This window comes from Bidens hawaiensis, unplaced genomic scaffold (assembly GCF_021521415.1).
Source record: "Bidens hawaiensis isolate Kalapana, Puna unplaced genomic scaffold, B.hawaiensis_p1.1 tig00007232_1, whole genome shotgun sequence".
Lineage (NCBI taxonomy): Eukaryota > Viridiplantae > Streptophyta > Magnoliopsida > Asterales > Asteraceae > Bidens > Bidens hawaiensis.
Window position 1 is genome coordinate 526,528 of NW_027491497.1, and position 20,359 is coordinate 546,886.

A 20,359-nucleotide genomic window follows, 5' to 3' on the forward strand; every position below is an offset into this window, starting at 1 on the left:
AAAGCTTCTTCATAGATTTTGGATGGTAAAAGGAGTTTAGTTCATAATGAGCATGATGATAAACATTAAGATGGATGATGATAACAGATACATGATTAAACTTGGAATGATCTAACCAAATGTAGATGAATCTTCCTTCTTAATGATGGTGATGATGGATGATGATGATGGTTGATGGTGATGACCTCCAAGCCTTCAAACTCTTCACTAAATCTTCTTTGTGAGTGTTAGTGTGTGTTTTTATAAGAGAAAACCGGATAGAATTCCTTTCAATGCACACTCTTCAAATGGCACAAGAGCCACTATTTATAGGCTGTATGGAGAGAGAAGCACGGCCCCGTGCTTTATTAAGCACGACCTCGTTTCTACGTGTCCCAGTTGCATGTTGTCAGATCGTACATGATGACTCACCACGACCCCGTGCTTCCTGAGGCACGGCCCCGTGTCTTTTTATGACATGTGCTAATTTCATTTTGTCGTTTCTGAAAGGTGACCACGGCCCCGTGGTTGAGAGGCACGGTCCTGTGCTTTTGTTCCTAGTTTTTTGTCTTTTCTTGTAGATTTTGTCTTTTCTGGTGTTCAGAAGCATGGGGGCGTGTTTCTTTGTTTTTCTTGTGTATTCATCTATTTTTCTCTGTCTTTTCGCTTGTTTCTTCGTTTGGGGCTTGGTTTCACCTGAAATTACATTTTATTATGATAAGTAGCCTTTTATGCTATGTTGTTTAATAGAAATTGTAGTTTTTAGAGATTATTTGATGCCAAAAAATGTATAATTTTATGTACATCAGTTTCCACATGCCCAAATATCAAAGAACTTGTATAATAACTTATAAATGATGAAACTTAAGTTTTACAACCAAAAAGTTAACAATAAAGTCTTTAAACGAAAGTTTGAATTCCGGTTCGGATCTTGGTTCGGGTTAAGACCGAGGTAAGATTCTACAAACCCATAACCATAGAACTTATAAAAATGTTTTTAGAGACTTAAATCTAACCTAAAGCATGTTTAAACAATTATTTAACAAAAACTAGTAAACAAAGTTCGGTTTACGGTCTATAGCTATTTACGGTCAAACATGGGCTAGACTCTTAGAACCCTTAACCATGGAACTTGTAAATATGAAAAACAAACTAAAATGAGTAGAAGTTAGACATGGTTAGTATCTATAAACAAGTTATATAAGTTATATATATATATATATATATATATATATATATATATATATATATATATATATATATATATATATATATATATATATATCAAGAACAAGAAGTCCTCCATTAAGCCTTGCCTTACGAGGCCTGAAACTTAACCAACCAAGGCCGGATAAGTAACTACCAAAGGTAACAAGGGTTGTATATTATATATATGTTGTGTCATATGCTTCAAGTGTTAATTTAGATTAAGATATACAAATAAAAATGAAGAACTAGCATAGTTTGACTTTGGAAGTCAAACTTGACATAAACTTGAAAATAACCTTGAATGATTCTTGAATTTGAGTGAGGGAAGAGTTTATGAGCAGGGATTTATGTGGGAAAGGGTTGGGTATTTATAGGACAAGCTTAAGTGGGTTAAACAAGAGGTTTATTGGTTGAAACTCGGATTTAATGGTCAATAAAACAAGTAAGGAGACCAAGAAAACATTTCTGTCTGCAGGTGTTCGCGCCACGCAACCTCAAGAGGCTCCCCCGTCGCGCGGCGCGACGGGGTGGCACTGATGGTATTTTTCAGACTTTTAAAAATGACATTTTTAGCCCCGGAAATTAGTTTTAAGTGATTTTAACGCGTTTTAAGGCCCGAAAAGGATGTTTTCAAGACCCAACAAGTGTAAAACAATATTGTAACATAAAAACCATCATTTTGATTATATCATAAGTTTTGATTTACAAAATGGGTCGGTTTACACGATAAACGAATCATAAAAGGAATACAACGAGTACAAACGGGACCCGATTTTGACGAATGTCACAGTATCCCCTACTTAAAGAAATTTCGTCATGAAATTAAGACAAAGACGATGAAGCAAACAAGTGTAGATACTTCTCTTTCATAGTGTCTTCTCGTTCCCAAGTGAATTCTGCGCCACGCCGTGATTCCCATCGAACTTTGACTAGCCAAATACGACTACGCTTGGTTTTCTTCTCATTGCGATCGATGATCTCAACGGGTCGCTCAACCATAAGCATCGACATGTACTTTGTCGAGGGGTATATGGAGATTACCCTCGGCTAAGCATTTTTTAAGATTTGAAACATGAAACGTCGGATGAACACCGACAAGTTCTTGCTGTAGTTCGAGTCGATAAGCTACTTTCCCAACACGCTCAAGAATTTTAAAAAAACCAAAAAAAACGAGGAGCTAGTTTACCCTTCTTTCCGAAACGGACTACCCCCTTCCAAGGAGATACTTTTAGAAGGACAAGATCTTCAACATTAAATTCGATCGGTTTTCGCCGTTTGTCGGCGTAACTCTTTTGACGACTTCTAGCGGCTAGGAGGTTCTTACGGATTTGATCAATGACGTCGGTGGCTTCTTGGACCATTTCGGGTCTCCTGATTTGAGCTTCACCGATTTCGTTCCAACTAATCGGGGAACGACATTTACGTCCGTAAAGAGCTTCAAAAGGAGCCATCTCGATGCTAGAATGATCACTGTTGTTATACGAAAACTCGATGAAAGGAATGTGAGAATCCCAATTCCCACCGAAATCAAGAACACACGCTCGTAGCATATCCTCGAGTGTTTGGATCGTACTTTCGGATTGACCGTCCGTTTGAGGATGATAAGCGGTGCTAAGATAGAGACGTGTTCCCAAGGTTACTTAAAAAAAAACGCCAAAAATGATAAGTAAAACGAGCATGCGATCGGAGATGATAGACAATGGTAAACCGTGTCGGCACAAAATTTCCCGAACATAGTTTTGAGCAAGCTGCTCGACAGAATATTTCTCGCGGATCGGAATGAAATGAGCAGACTTGGTTAAACGATCGATGATCACCTAAATGCTATCGTTACCTTTTTGGGTGTTGGGTAATTTAGTGATAAAGTCCATAGCAATGTCTTCCCATTTTCAAATGGGAATCGGTGGTTGCTCAAGTAGACCAAAAGGTCTTTGGTGTTCGGCTTTGACTTTTGAGCAAGTAAGGCATTTAGATACAAACAACGTTACATCCTTTTTCATACCCGGCCACCAAAAGGTAGCACGAAGATCGAAATACATCTTATCCGCGTCGGGATGAACGGTTAAGTATTTTTAAATATCATAGTGGTGTAATGTTCATTAGTGTTAATGTTAAGTATTTTAACATGTTTATGTTTGTTTGTCCATTAATGTTCATTAGTGTCCATTGGTATTTGTTTGACCATTAGTGTTCGGCTATCCATTAGTTTCCGTTAGCGTCCGTTTTCAATACTAACGAAAGGGCACAAACGAACACAGACAAACCCAGTTCCTTGATGAACGGACACACACACGAGTTTTTGTTCGGTAGGGTGTTTGTGAACTGTGCACTTGTCCGACATAAAACTTAGTGAACGAATACAGACAAGGTCTCGTTCGATTCGGTTCGTCCACAACGCTACTAACATTACATCATATATTCCAACATACCTCTGAAATAAATTTGTGGTTAAAAAATAATAGGCACCCAACCTCTTATAAGCACATGTCTTGCCTTTTGATCTACACCACATGGCAGGATACCCACATTCTCTGGTCTTTCACTTTCTTCACCTTCTCCACATTTTAATGTTTCAAATTGTTTATTTGTTAAAATAGCCTTTTGTATTAATAATAGAAATATATATGTTGGAGAAGTGACGTAACCAATGTACCCCACCATGGGTCTCACTAAAGTCAAGTTCAATACTTTTTGTAGATGGATTATAATCGGTCCACTATCTGTTTAGAAAATGAGAGAACCAGAAGTTATATTCGCGTGGCTCTTATTTAATGAAAAGATTAGCATCAACAGAACACACAAAAAAGTGGTTTAATTGTATAAGGAATGTATCTTCTATCTGTTATATATCGAAAGTTACATACGTATTCTAACTGTTCTAACAAAAGAAAATTACTCGTAGCACGTCTTACAAGTTCTAACAAAAGAAAATAACTAATGACACATGTCACTTGAATATTCATTCATAGTTTAAATTTCACGCTCAGATTATTCTTCTATTTTTCATACATATTCTAATAAAAGAAAATAACTAGGGATACATGTCACTTGAAGAATTATTTCTAGTCTAAATTTCCTGCTCAAACTATTCTTTTATTTTTAATAAAAACATGTTTATGTCAGTGTAATCAAAACATATCAATATATTATTTAATCAATAACTGCTTACCTAAATTATAAGTATTAAAAATATGCATGTATTTATGTTAATATAATCAAAATATTTATATCTTTAATTGAATCAAATTTACTTTTTTTATTATTTTTATTAATTTATTTTATATACATTTTTGATTTATATTCACTTTTGAGTATATGAGATTAATGTGGTAAAATTCAATAAAAAGATGTTTATATGTCTAGGATGATAAATGCATGAATAAATTATGAATGAAATCAATTTTATTCTCGCATATTCATTCACCCTCTATGGATCCGTGGCGTTTTCATCCATCTCTTTCGAAACTGCAATACAAAAACGTGATTTATTCATGTTTTTTTTATATATGATGTTTTTTATGTCATTAATAATGAAACACATTATAATCTTTTATAGAATTCACTATTCCATTAAGAAAATATAATTACAACTTATAAAATCAATAAGTGCATATTTATAGTGATTATGAATAAATTGCATGAGAATACACTATGTCTTCGTTCGAATATTTCATTTGAAAATATAATTTGAACTTATAAAACCATTAAATATTATAAAATATATGTTTTTTTAATTTAATCATTTAATTTCTGTAACCTAATTATATTTCTTTTAAACACCCCGTACATCACAGAGTGTCTAAATCTAGTAAATATATATACATAAAAACAGTAAAATCTTAGGGCTTTTAGTGCAGTATGAGTTGTTAAAACATGGTCCTAGTTTAACAATGATTAATTACAATATTACACGAAGAATCTTTCAAATCAAAACGCCAATCCATAAATAGAGTGTACAACACGCCTTTGGTGAAGACACTAGCATCCTGAGAGTTGGATAAATCGAACACGAAGAGCTCAAAGTTAACATACCTCAAACTTTTCTTCGACAAAATGAATATTGATTTCCATATGCTTTCTACTTTGATGTTGCATTGGGATGGTTGAGTGACACACGATATGCCAATGTAGACAGTAGTGGTTCGAACAAAGAAAAGCTCAAGAAATAGATATTGTAATGCTGTAAATTAAATATTAACCTATGAGATTAAATATACCTGGGAACATATGGGGCCACGGACATGGACTAGTGGATCGAGTCTGAGTATTAGAGCATCCACAATTGTGAATGAGTAAAAAAAACTAAACATTGTAAGAATAAATATATGGATATTTATATCTATGTATGTTACATGATCATTTGTATAATAATAGATCAAAATTAATTAATTATACCTTATTATATTAGCTAAGTAATTGTTGATGGACCAAATACCCTTTCTTGTTAATCAAGGGTTTCCCCTTAGGTGTATATAAATATATGGAGAGGCTAATTAACATCATACAACATAACCCTAAACCTGACTTAAAAATTTGTCACCCTCTCTCCCTCTATATTATTCGTTTTCTCAAGAACTCTAATCCCCATCACTAATATATATCCTAATGGGGAACTTGACAAAGTTGACTATCATGTCGTCTGAATCTTTCTCATCAGTTGTGACTTCTCTCTCTGCTGTGACATGTATGTTTTAGTTATAGGTTTATCATAATATTCATGTTTTCTCTTACATACATGAAAAACTGATCAACATGTGGTATCAAGAGCGATGTTGATTAATTAGTTTTTCATGTCTTCCATCAACTCAGGATCTAAACCGTAAGAAATGGACTAAAACCTTAAAAAACCCTAAGATAATTTTCGGTTTTTATGAATTCGTTTATATATATTGAAAACAGAATATTAATAAAACCTAACAATTTTTCGGTTTTAAAATTCGTATCTGATATTAACCTTAAGTTTTCGAAATATGATAAATTAATGATGTTCTTCATGTTCAACACAGTTTTCGAAAATCTTATATAATCTGGTTCAAGATTTGTATTGTTATAATGTTTTACTAAATTTTGATTAAAATTTATACCAAGATATTTCGATTTCTGGAAACTTAATAAAGGAATTATTTTGAAAATAATCAAATCTTGGATAAACAAATAATCTCTAAGAATTTAGATCAAACATTATCAAGTAACTGTTTATGAACTTATGGGTGTATGTGTTTACGGTTAAAATACTTTCTAGAAAACACTGAGTTTTCAAAATCACTTCAAACCAGAATACTCAAATTCCTGATATTATTATTTTTTTTGTGAACAGTACACTAAAATTTTCTCTGGGGCACCCCCCCGAACTTTGGGCGGGGGCGCGCTGTCCTTGCACCCCCAGCGAACTCACCAAGGAGTTCGATCCGCGCTAGTAGTTGTTTTGCTATTAACTAAATCAATGTTTTGTATATACTTGAAATATAAACATGCATATTAATTAAATTTTACAAAACATAGAAAAAGCTAACTTGAATAAATGATGATGTACACTTCTGCCCAAAGGTGATGTGCTACATATAACATATCATTCAGGTATAAATACAAGTTGTGTTAGTATAACTTAAACATGATTTAAATGTATCACTTCTGCCCCCAGGTGTATATCAAACAAAACTAATTCGTGCATAATTAAAATGGTTGTCTCACTTCTGTCTAAAGGTGATGTGTTACAATTATTTTGCACATATACTTAAATAAAATTTAATTCTGCCCAAAGGTGATTTATTTTTTATTTATGTAGATTTTTTTAATTATATTAGTCTATTATTTTGATTTTAATAATTAACATTTATTATCACAGCTTCATAATTTAAATGATTCTTATCTATGCATGCCTTAGTTAAGTTTCTCTAAGATAACTCTAAGTTTCTTCTAGGTTAGTATCTTAATATTCTCATATAAATTCCAATGACAGCTCCGATTGGTGGAATCACATCATTAACTAGAGATAACTTTGTTTCCTGGAAGGACTCTCTTATGCTTAATCTCGCCTTCCTGGATTTTGACTATGCTCTAACCGAGGATGAACCTCTAGCACTAACCGCTGAAAGCACTCATGCTCAGCACTTATTGTTCAAAAAATGGAAGAGATGCAATCGTATGTCTCCAACTCTTATAAAAACTCCATTAGCATGCCAATAAGAGGATCCATTCCAGACTCTGAAAATGCTAAAGCCTGTCTGGCTTCTATGGAGGAACAATTCAAAGGAACATCTAAGGCGCATGCTAGTACTCTTAGGGTCTGTTTGGTATGGGGTAATGGAATGAGTGAGGGTATGGAATGGATGAGGTAATGGAATGGATCATTACCATTCCAATTACATGTTTGGTTACCATGTGGGAATGACACGAATTATTAGTTTTTATTTTTTGGTAAGCTAGAAAAAGTCAAAATAAAACAATATGGTAGTGAGTGGCAGTGGGATGGTGGTGGTGGGCGGCGAGTAGTAATGGTGGTGGTAGGTGGCGGTGATAGTGGGCGGTGGTGGCAGTGGTAAGCAGGCAGGTGATTGTGGTAACGGCTGGGAGCGATGGTTGGTGGCGGCAGTGGTAGCGACTATAGTAGGTGGTGGTGGGTGGCGGCATCGGAGGCAGGTGGTGGTGGCGGAGGGCGACGGAGGCGGGTGTTGGTGGCGGCGGAGGCGGGTGGTGTTGGTGGGTGGTGGTGGTGGTGGGGGTGAGAGGGCAATTGGTAGTAGTGGTGGGATGGTGGTGGAGGTGATATAGTGTGAAAGAGGGATGTAATGAAAAAAAAACAAGGTGGTGGACGGAATGAATTTGGGGTGTTTTAGAGGGAATGGAATGGATCTGGTAATGGGTGATATCATTCCATTTGACCAACCAAGCACATTTTTTTTCATTCCATCAAAATGGTCCATTCCATTCCCGCTCTCATTCATGCATACCAAACGCAACCGTATTCTCAAGCTAGTGACTACTAAGTACGATGGAAGGAGTGGAATTCGTGGGCACATTATGATAATGAACGACATGGCCGATAAGCTGAAGGGATTAGACATGGAGATCAGTGATGGTTTTCTGGTTCACTTCATCATGACCTCTCTTTCAGCTGCCTATGAAGCTTTCAAGATCAATTACAACACCCGGAAGGACAAATGGACTATGAGTGAGCTGATTTCTATGTGCGTGCAAGAGAAAGAGCGTATGAAGATGGAAAAACTTGAAGTTGCTTACCTTGCCACCAGTTCCAAGAAGAGGAAGAACTCCACAAGAAAGGAGTTCGCTAAAGTTCAGAAGACTTATACAGGTGCTTCTTCCAGCTCTTAGAACTCCATTAGAAAGCCTTTCTGCAAGTTCTATAAGAAGTACATTCATAAGCAGAAGGACTGCCCAGACTTTAAGGAGTGCCTAGCTAAGAAAGGTAATGATCTCTTTATGATACTTGAGTCCTATATTTTAAGTGTTCCTGCTAATACATGGCGGTTTGATTCTGGTTCTATGGTTCATGTGGCCAATTCTACTTAGGGATTCCTTTCAATCCCGAAGCTGGAAATAAATCAAAGAACACTAAGACTGGGGAATGACAATGAACTTGAAGTCAAGGCTATGGGAACATTACAATTAATAATGAAAACTGGTTTATGTATTAAACTTTATGATACCTTATATGTTCCTGAGATTACTTGGAATCTTGTATCAGGACCAAAGTTAGACATGGACGGTTTTGATGTTTCTTATGGTCATGACAAACTTACTATTTCTTTAAATTCTCAAGTGTTTGGTTATGGCTTGTTGGATGGTGGTCTTTATAGATTAGAACTAGATGATAATTTTTATAAATCTTTGTTATCATATATAATATTAATGAACCACTCACAAAGATTAAAGAGAAATGAGACTTAGAGACTTCTTCTATGTTGTGGCATCAACGTTTAAGCCACATCTCACGAGACCGGTTAGCCCGACTCGTGAAGAATGAAGTCTTACCACATCTCGATTTCACCGATTTTGAAACATGTGTCAAATGCCTTAAAGGAAAAATGACATAAGCAAATAAGAAAGGCGCCACTAGGAGCTCTAATTTATTAGAACTCATTCATACTAATATTAGTGGTCCTTACCCCATTGTTGGCATAGCTGGACATATTTGATTTATCATTTTCATTAATGATTATTCTTGATATATGCTACTGTATCTCATTAAAGAAAAATATGAGTATGTTACAACTTTTAAATATTATAAAAGTGAAGTTGAAAATAAATTGGATCGTCAAATAAAAGTTGTCAGATCAGATAGAGGAGGTGAATATTATTGAAGACATACTGATGTGGGTCAGGCCCCTGGTCCATTTATGAGTTTTGTAAGGGCCATGGTATTGTGAACCAATATACCATGCCAGGTACTCCTCAGCAAAATGGTGTTGCTGAACAGAGAAATCGAACCCTTATGGATATGGTACGCAGTATGTTAGCCAACTCTAATTTACCTATATTTTTCTAGACTGAAGCCTTAATATCAGCCATTCATATACTCAATAGAGTTCCTTCTAAGTCTATCCCTAAAACTCCTTATGAACTTTGGACATGAAGGAAACCGAGCCTTAATTATATGAAAGTATGGGGCTGTATTGCTGAAGCAAAACTTTATAACCCTTTCCTAAAGAAACTTGACCCTAAAATTGTTTACCTGTTTCTTTATCGGGTATCCTAAAAATTCAAAGGTTATCGTTTCTATTATCCTTCCCAAGTCACTTGTATTGTAGAAACCAAGCGTGCTGTGTTCCTGGAGTATTATAAGATCAGTGGGAGCAGTACTAACCCTTATGTAAGGCCCCGTTACAGGTGCCTCACATTTACACGTTGGATTTACTCATTAACATAGTTCTAATAATCAGAGTTAATAAATACATTCGCGGAATATTAAACTTTCAATAAAACAAACATATTAATCCATAACTTGTCTTAATAAACATATTGTCTTTAAAACATAAACTACTAAACGTCTTGGGTCTTCCGATGCCAGCCTCTTATTAAGTGCCACGTGCTCCCCTCAAGCGAGCTGTCTCATCCTACTCACCTGCGTGCATACTAAAAGTCAACTACGCTGAGTGAGTTCTAGTTAATCAGGCCACATACAATACATTCACATACATATATACGTATCCGAAGACACGTATTTTCATCTTTCCTTACATACTTACATATCTACTTACATACATACTTCTATTCATACGTATACGTTTTAAAGAGCCTTTCGTCCTATAACCTTCGCCGATATTATTAGGGTCGGTTCCCTACATTCGCCAATATTATTAGGGTCGGTTCCCTACATTCGCCGATATTATTAGGGTCGGTTCCCTTGTTCTATCTACCTTTCGTACCTTTTTGTGCATTCATAATCATAACTTCCATACGTCCATACATCATCTATATGTCAATCATATCTTTATACTATCCCTTGACGGTACATGCAATATCCGAAGATCGTTCATACATCGTCAAGCATTCATTCATACATAATCATATGAGGCATACACATACCACTTAAGGTAAATGTATTAACTAATCACCTCGAGTATGCACACATCCCCGAAAACATAACAAGGAAAGGGGCTAGAAACTCACCTGGATCCTGTTGCGTTCGCCGTTAATTGTTATCCCCTTCTTTAGTTGAGCACGGCTAATTGTTATATATAGGTTTGTTAATGAACTGTATAATTAATTAAGTTGGTATTTTCCTAGATTGGGCTTGTTTGTTCAATTCATACAGATGGGTTATCTAATTAGTTTCGGCTACTATTCACTTTGGCTTTTGGGCCTAGTTGGGCCAGGCCCACATACCCCAACACTTCCCAAGTGGCCGAGAACCCATGGCAGAGGAACCATGTGTTGACCTAGAACATTGTTCCACTGAGAACTCAGTGGCCGAAAACTAATGGCCGAGAACTCTCGTTTTGACCGAGAACCCTAGTCACCGAGAATTATCTTTGGCCGAGAATTCTCGTTGACCAAGAACTCGTATTGACCGAGTTCTCGTGTTGACCGAGAACCCAGACGGAGGCTCAGGTCACCGAGACCGCTGGCCTGATGCTTTCAGCTCAGTTTCCTATCCTTAAATCCATTTTATAACGGCTAACGGTCTACGATTATACTTTCAACCATCTATAACCCATCCTCCTTAACCGTTTTCCCTCGTTATCAGCCCATTAACCCCACTGCTTCAAGATCTAACCTGTTCTAGTCATAAAGTTTAAACCTTTATAGTGTTAAAACGTTCTAGCTAGATTTAGGGTCTCCTTTAAGAACCGTATATAGTCATGAGTTCATTAAGTCCATTCCAATCATCAAGTTTGCATTTTTATGAATCATCTAGATCCTATCTACTCTAGGTTTGGGTTTCATGATTATTCGTTAATAAAAACGTAACCTTTAAGATCAATAATATACCTTTATGATGTTCCTAGGTTACGGCTTGACTTGTTTGTCAATCTTTATCTTGTATCAAGCTTGTGTATCAAGATCTATCAGGATTTAGCTTGGTTTGACCTTGGATTCTTGTTCTTTTTTGCGGCCGTAATAGGGGGGGGGGGTATGTGTGTGTGTGTTTTATGGTGTTTTTGGGAGAATAAGATGGATAAGATGGATGGAAATGTAAAGATTTAGGGTTTAAGGGGTATTTATACTCCCTTAAGCCCATGGACCTAAGGCCCATCTTTCCTTTTTAGTCCATGATTAATCCATCTAATTAGCCTACTTATCTTTCCTTCATTATTATTATTTTATTTACTAACTCAAGTAAACTTTTCCGCTATAAGAAATAATATATAAAATATTATTATTCGAAATTTTGGGATGTTACACCTTATGAAGAATTGCAAGAAATACAAGATGCAGGGGGAGACTCATCGATTATTGTAACTCTGTTTATTCCTCTTTTACCCAATGCAATTGAACCTATTTCATGAGCTTCTCCACACTCAGAACCCGTTATAACAGAAAATGAAGGCACATCAAACACTCACAACCAAGACAATGCTGAACCCGCTAATCAACTCAGAAGGTCATCCAGGTGCAAAAGACCTACTAATTTTGATGATTATGTCATCTATCTGACTGAAGCTGATTCCAGAAAGCTTAATGATCTTATCTCTTATAATGAAGCCATAAGGAATAATCAGTCTTCTGAATGGAATAAAAAGATTATTAATGAGCTTGACTCAATGAGGAAAAATTACGTTTGGGATTTGGTAGAATTTCCCAACGGTGTCAAATTCGTAGGATGTAAATGGGTGTTCAAAACAAAACTTGATCCAAATGGGAATGTTGAATGCTAAAAAGCGAGATTGGTTGCAAAGGGCTAGACTCATAAAGAGGGAATTGACTATCAAGAGATGTTTTCACCTATCTCTCGAAAAGATTCACTAAGGATCGTTATGGCCCTAGTAGGTCATTTTGATTTAGAGCTGCATCAGATGGATGTGAAAACCGCTTTCCTTAAGAACAATTTAGACGAAAAGGTGTACATGAAGCAGCTTGAAGGTTTTAAACCTGAAGGCTAAGAGCATCTAGTCGGTAAGCTAAAGAAGTTATAATATGGGTTGAAACAAGCATCACGTCAATTGTACCTAGATTTTGATGAAGTCCTGAAGAAATAAGGTTTTGCAAAGAATCAAGTGGATCAATGCACCTACCTCAAGATGAGTGGGGAGTAAGTTTACCATACTTTTCCTTTATGTAGATGATATTTTATTGGCAAGTAATAGCTTAGACATATTGCATGAGTCGAAGCGATTACTCTCGCATAACTTCGACATGAAGGATCTCAGAGATGCTTCTTATGTTATTGGCATCGAAATTCACCAAATAGACACAAAGGTATCTTAAAAATTATCTCAAAGGGCCTACATTGATCGTGTCGTTGTTACAAAATGCAACATTGTAATCAAACTGCAGCTCCAGTAGTTAAAGTAGACGTTTACGGGGCATTCCAATGTCTGAAAGTAGAGGATGAAAAGGATCAAATGAGATGGATACCTTACATTAGTAGTCGGGAGCCTTATGTATGCACAAGTTTGTACTTGTAACATCATGAAAATTTCGAGTATAAAGTACCAAGTTCCAAAAGATGAAGGACCAAAATGACAAAATTCTAAAATCGAGGGCTTAAAATGGAAAATCTGATTTTTTGTCCCATAGCGATACGCGACGGGACAAGGGACAATACCAACGCGTATCGCGAAGGGCTTAGTCAAAAATTCTAGAAGACTGGTCAATGGCGATACGCGATCGCCAAAGAACCTACGTCATCGCGTATCGCGATGACGTGGTCTGACAGGCCAAGACACATGTCGCCACGTGTCTGCCGGTGGCACATGGTATTGCCACGTGGCACGGTGTCCGCCACGTGGCAAAACGCCTGCCATGTGTCGCCACGTGGCAAAGCTAGTGGTGACTGGGCACGGCTACGTCGTGATACGCGACAGGCTCGCCGAAGGGGCCATCGCGTATCGCGATGGGCTCCCTGGTTTGCCTATAAATAGCAAGCTACGGGTTCAACCATTTCTCACACAAAATTTGCATAACTCTCTCTCTCTCTCTAAAATCTCTCTAAAACCCTTGGGAAGCGTGCCCTCGATCATTTCCTAAAATGTGCTTATATTCCTCGATTTTCGTGTCGGTTTCCTCGAAGTACATGCCACATACCAACGACGTTCCAACGAAGAAGGTGTTGCCATCCCGACGTCCCGACGACCCGCCTCGTAAAGCGTGCCGACGTGTGGAGAAGTGTTGGTGTGTATCGTTTTTCGTGCCAAGGGAAAGAGTTTCGAAGGAAAGGTGTTTGATCAAGAAGAAAAAGAAGGAGAAGCGGCATTGGAGAGCCGCTCGAGTGTGTAGGGTTTCATAAGTCGACAAAGGTAGGCATTATCACACCCACACTTAGGGCCTAGGCGTGTGACCAATAGTTGGTACCTGTTTTGTAAATATATCAGAGTTTTAACGGAAGTCTTTAGTTTATAAAAAAAATATTAATTTATATTTTGTACCATTAGTTTATTCATAAAATCTTTATTTGTAACAATAATAATATTTGATTTATTAGAAAGCTTTTCGAATAATAAATATTCGAGAGTTTGATTTGTAAACCTCGTTTGATTAATAAAACTTGTTAAATATTGTTTGCAATATTTTAATAATTTTAAAACTAAGTCATCTCTACCTTGCGAGCTCTATCTCCTTGAATGGCTCTAACTCCTTGCTACCTGCACTAACTTTTATTTCCTATAGTCATGGGGGAAAAATACGTCAGCGATATGCTGGTGAATCGTTGACTCTAAAAACATTTTTATAAATCTTTCTTTGACTGACAAGATAGTTTTCATGAAACAATCTCAGCAGAAACGTCTATTATTTCTGGGATTGTGCCACTGCCATACACACACAATTACGGTTCTTTGGGAATTGACACCCTTTGGAGAACTTTTATTATGACCTCTAGTCTGCGGCCACGTAGCCTTGATTGATAGACTAGATTGATTATGTTTGGATCCAGAAACATGTGTACTCGGTCTGAGTTGTTTTTATTTTCTATCTTGTATTTTAATAGGGATCACGTAATCCCATAAATCTTTATTTGACTGTCTTTGTTTAAGATAAACAACCCGTTTATCTTGACTGATTGAAAAAGGTTTAACGTATTCACCTGTGACTATATGTTCTGAATGATGTGGTGATCTCGTTTGAAAACCTTTGTGAATGAATGATTGATTGATTGATTGATTGATTGACCTATAATAAAAATGGGTTTATGTAAATACCTGGATCGTCTCTTAATCCGGCTATAGACCTTTAGTCTAGTTTGATAACTTAAACCTTGATTGATCTTTTGTTTGAATGAAATATTTTTGATCTGAAATCTTTCTCTATATTTGCTAACCATGTGCTACGTTTCTTCTTCAAGAAGAAATGTCTATGATATGTTTCTTCTTCAAGAAGAAACGTCAATTTTTTCTATCCTTTGTTAATATCTTATATTTCTTAAAAATGAAGAAATAATGTATTAACTATATCCTTTAAAAATTCTATATTTCTTAAAGAAACATTATTTTAATTTATTCATTATATTTATAATTCTTTGATCAAGGTCTAGGCTATACCCCTAACTAGGGTCTAAGCCTTTGGAATAATAATAATATTTTATTTGGGCAGAACCCTTACCTTGATTAGCTTATTATTTTCAAGATTCTCGGGCAGCACTTCGATGCTTGCACGTACTTTGAGAATCTTGATCAACAACTTCTCGGCATGCAAATCGAGGCAACGTTCGAGGGTTGTCGGGTCATGCACGTACTTCGAGGCAGAATGTCGGGTCGTCTCGGGTCGGCACGGTTTACGAGGTCGTCACGCATTACGAGGTCGGCACGCAAAACGAGGTGTGCCTATTGTCGGGATTGTCTGTACGAACTTCGAGGTGTCGTCGGTATATGGTGCGGATTACGAGGTTATAATTTGCAGGTCAGTGGCACGGAAAACGAGGTAAAAAGAGAAAGTTTTTAGAGAGAGAGATGGTGAGTATGGAATGAGCCATGAAGGCTCTTATTTATAGCTGAAAATCAGTCCCATCGCGGTATGTGATGGAACCTTTTTTTTTGTCATCGTGTACCACGATGACACGCGTTACTCAGAGAGTGCCACGTGGCGGTCACGTGTCACCGTCTTAGCCACCCTCTGTCACGTGTTGACACGTGTCCTGCCACGTGTCGTGTCGTATGCCACGTGTCACCTCCAGGTGACACGTGTTGATGTGTCATCAAGGACCATCGCGTATCGCGATGGGTCAATAAATCAAGATTTTTATTTTTATTTTTACTTTTAAACCCCTTTAGTTTTACTAACTTGTTATTTTTGGATTGAAATTTTGGGGATGTTACAGGCATAATGCTCAAATAAAATAATGATAAAATATTATAAAGGCTTAAAACCGTAAGTCGAGGATATACTCGATACCTCGAAAAATTAAAGATAACAAACAAAAGAAAAGAAAGTATTATGTGTGTGTGTCTATATATATATATATATATATATATATATCGATGTGATTATATTATATGATTCTTTGTTATAGAATGTTATTTAAGTAATAATAACTATTCTTAAATAATAAAGAAAAGAAAAGAATACGTTTCTTAAAGAAGAAGAAACGTAGGGTTTAAAGAAATAAACTAAAGGTTTATATTATAAAAGAATATAAGTTAAAAGAAAGACCTTTAATTTATAAAAGAAAAGAATACTTTTTAACTAAAGGTTTTAAAGTAAAGAAAAAGAGATTTGAACTAAAAGTTCACAAAAGAAAATATAATCTAGGTAAAGATTATAAAAAGACTAAAGGTCTTAAGCCGGATTGTATATCTGACTAACAAAAGGTTATACGCATACTATAGGTGCGAGATAGAAACGGGAAGACCCTCAGACGGTGTATTGAAGCCGATCCAAATCAAAATAGTGAATACGCCCCAAACTTTACAAACTTGTTTTAAAACGAGTCAAATGTGTTAAATGAAAAGGTTTACATGAGACTACGTGTCTCTAAAACATTTATAAACAAAGGTATAAGCACTAGCCCTCAGGCTATCGTGTACGTTTGTCTGGATCCTTACATATGTGGTGGGCACACTACACCTGGTCACAATTACGCTGTCCTGCGGGAATCATGACCTTGTGTATACGAATAGGTACTTAACTAAGTCGAACGATTCGGTGTTTTCTAGGGTATTTAGTGTAGAGACTTGAGTTTATAATTGTGTTGTTTTAAAACATGGTTATTCCTAAGCCACGATGGGCCGAGACCTACGTAGTCTCGAGGGGTAATCAAGAAAAAGAAATTATTTTAGCGTCAACATATTCACCAGCATGTGTTGCTGACGTATTTTCTAAACATTTTGCAAGTGATCAAAGTTAGAGCTTGGGATGACGAATTGCTCAAGATATCCGATGGCTCGGATCTTTTTGTTAAACTTAATATGAAATGAATGGTGGTTTTGTAATTAAAAACAAGTAACCTTAAAACACTAAACGAGAACTTTTAATCCCGTCTTTTGTGAATGTAAATATTATATTTTAAATCCACATGTTTTCAAAGACATCCGCTTTAATACGTAACTCTGATATATTTACAAATGTGGTACCAACTGTTGGTCATGCGCCCAGCCCTAAGATGGGAGTGTGACAGTACTTGCCCAGATATTGCTTATATTTCTGAAATGTTAGGTCGTTATCAGACTAATCCTGGCCTTGAACACTCGAAAACAGCTAAGAAGGTTCTTCAATATCTTCAAAGGACGAAAGACTACAAACTGACTTATAGAAGAACTGATAATTTTGAAGTGGTAGGTTATCCGATTCTGACGTTGCTAAATGCAAAGATGACAAAAAGTCCACTTCAGGGTATATCTTTAAGTTAGCAGTGGGGGGCATCTCATGGAGTAGTCTACAGTTAACGACAACTTCCACTATGATGGCAGAATATATAGCGGTTTATAGTGCTACATGTTATTGAATGTTGCTTAAAAATATGATCTCTGGACTCAAATTAGTCAATTCCATTTCTAGACCATTGCAGCTTTTTTGTGATAATTCAACTGCCGCTAGTTTCTCGAACATGTAAAGCCATGTTCCCGGTGCTCTACATTGACGTTGGATTTACTCATAAACACAGTTTTAAATATCAGAGTTAAATTAAACTTTCGCGAAATAAATAAAATTCAATAATTCGTTACAAAACATTCAAACTTGTCTTTAAAGACATAACATAAAAATATCTTATTTAAACATCATGACAAATCTTCAGATGCCAGCTTCCTCAAATAATATTAAAATACAAATTTATTTATAAACACGTTAGTTATTAAGAGTTCCTTAGAGTTCTTAAATAATTCAAGACATCTGTAATGATACTTATTATATATATATATATATATATATATATATATATATATTTCTTAAACATCATAGCTAACCCAAACAGTGTAAATCTTACAAACTGTCAAATTAATGTTGTTTCAATAGTCAATATAAAAATAACTAACTATTACTCTTTCATGGAAAACATTTAATGAAAGTTTCAATATTTAGTACCATGTACTATGATTTTGATTTACACATGCCCTAACGTTTCGACTATCGGTCAAGGGATATGGACACAGCAAGTAAAGATCAAGCGTCAATGAGCAAGTGGTCAATTACAGCGGTTGGATATTCAAATATTCAGATAGGAAGAGAACTCAATGGACATTGGAACACCTTGAAAATTTCATAAGTTAATGGATTAGCTAGTAATTTAGCTAAAGATACATGGAAGTGAAACGTCTCCTATTACTCATCACCATGAAATGACACATGCCCCCATGTAATGACACATGTCAACACCAAATAGCACGACTCATCGCAAGAACGACTCATTTACATGGTGGCGAGCGACGGTTCGACCTGGGGTATGAATGAATGGCTATAAATAGTGACCACTTGCATCTCATTTGTGGCCTCCAAAACACCAAACCACTCCCATTTTCTCGAATATTGTTCCATCGAGTTGGAGCCCCGATGTGTAACATCCCAAATTTCGTTTAATATTTTAAAGGAATTGGATTTAATTAAATTATAAAAGATAAATGTAATTATACAAAGTAAGAGGGGAATAAATGTCATTAGATGGAAAGTTAAACATGAAACTCTACTTTCTTCCTATAAATATAACCACCATCTCATTCATAACCATCCTTGCCTCTACACCTCAAGACAACACACACTTCTCCAATTCCTGTTTTTGAGAAAATAGCCCAAAAAGACACGACGATTCCCGAAGATCTAACCGTCAGATCGGTCTTAATTTTTAACTGAGTGTTCATGGAATATAATTGAATAATTCCACTGATCAGATCTTCTATCAGAGGTCGGGAAGTCCGGTTTTTAGCAACAAAACCGTATCAACAAATAATGGAGTTTTACGGCTTTACATGAAAATTGGTAGGATAATAGAATGGGCCATGATTATTGATAAAGTAATGAACTTGATAGTAAACGGGTTAGCTGGTTCGTTCCGGGTAAGACGAGTAGTGTTCGGTTTGTGAAAAGGACGGGTAAACGAAGTCGGTTTTGCATGAAACATGGTAGAAATCGTTTATCTCAGCTGACACAACATATTAGAACCCAACACCGCTGCCCCGGGATGCCTAATGATCCGTTTGAATCTAGATCTAGCTTTATTCAGGTGTTTAATCATCCAAAAACGAGCTTAAGGGCCACCTTAGCTCAGATCTGGACACCCTGAAGCTACCTAGGTCATAAACGATCAAACGCCGATCAACCATGGTGGTTAACGGCGGCTGACGGGACCAGAATCAAAGAAAACCCTTAAAACGCGTAATTAGATAGCTGAACTGAACTTACGGCCGTATAAGTTTAAGCAACAAATAAGTATAAGCAGTCCGTATAAGTAGACATAAAACGTATATGTATATGGCGTATCTGCATATATAATGCCGTGTATGTATGCCCGTATATGTATGTAGCGTGTATGTATGCACGTAAGCCGTATTTGTATAAGAAAAACGTATATGTATGCAGCGTGTAAGTATCTAATGCGCTTGAAGGACTTATGCGTTGGAACGACTTATACGCTGGACAATAACTTATACGCCAATAAGGTTTTATACGTTAAAAATGTTTTTCTTGATAAACGAAAGATAAACGACGTATACGTACCGTATACATACGTATACAATAGAAATGACATATGAACTAAAGGTAAGTAATTAATAAGGATAGGTAACGTTTAAAAGGAATCGCTTACATGTGATTTTCTAGCCCCATTTCCTTGTTATGTTTTCGGGTTGTGTGCATACTTGATGTGATTAGGTAATACACTGAGCTTAAGTGGTAAGTGTATGATATGTGATTGTTTATGAATGATGTATGAATGATATATGAATGATATAAAAAAGATTAAGAGCATGTATGAAAGTATATGAATATAAATATTAAGAAAGTAATGTATGGTTTTATTGTAAGAGGGTGGTAGACCCTAATAATGTCTGTGAAAGGAGGGTGACAGACCCTAATAATATCTGTGAAAGAGGGCGGCAGACCGTAAAAATATTTGTGAATGAGGGTG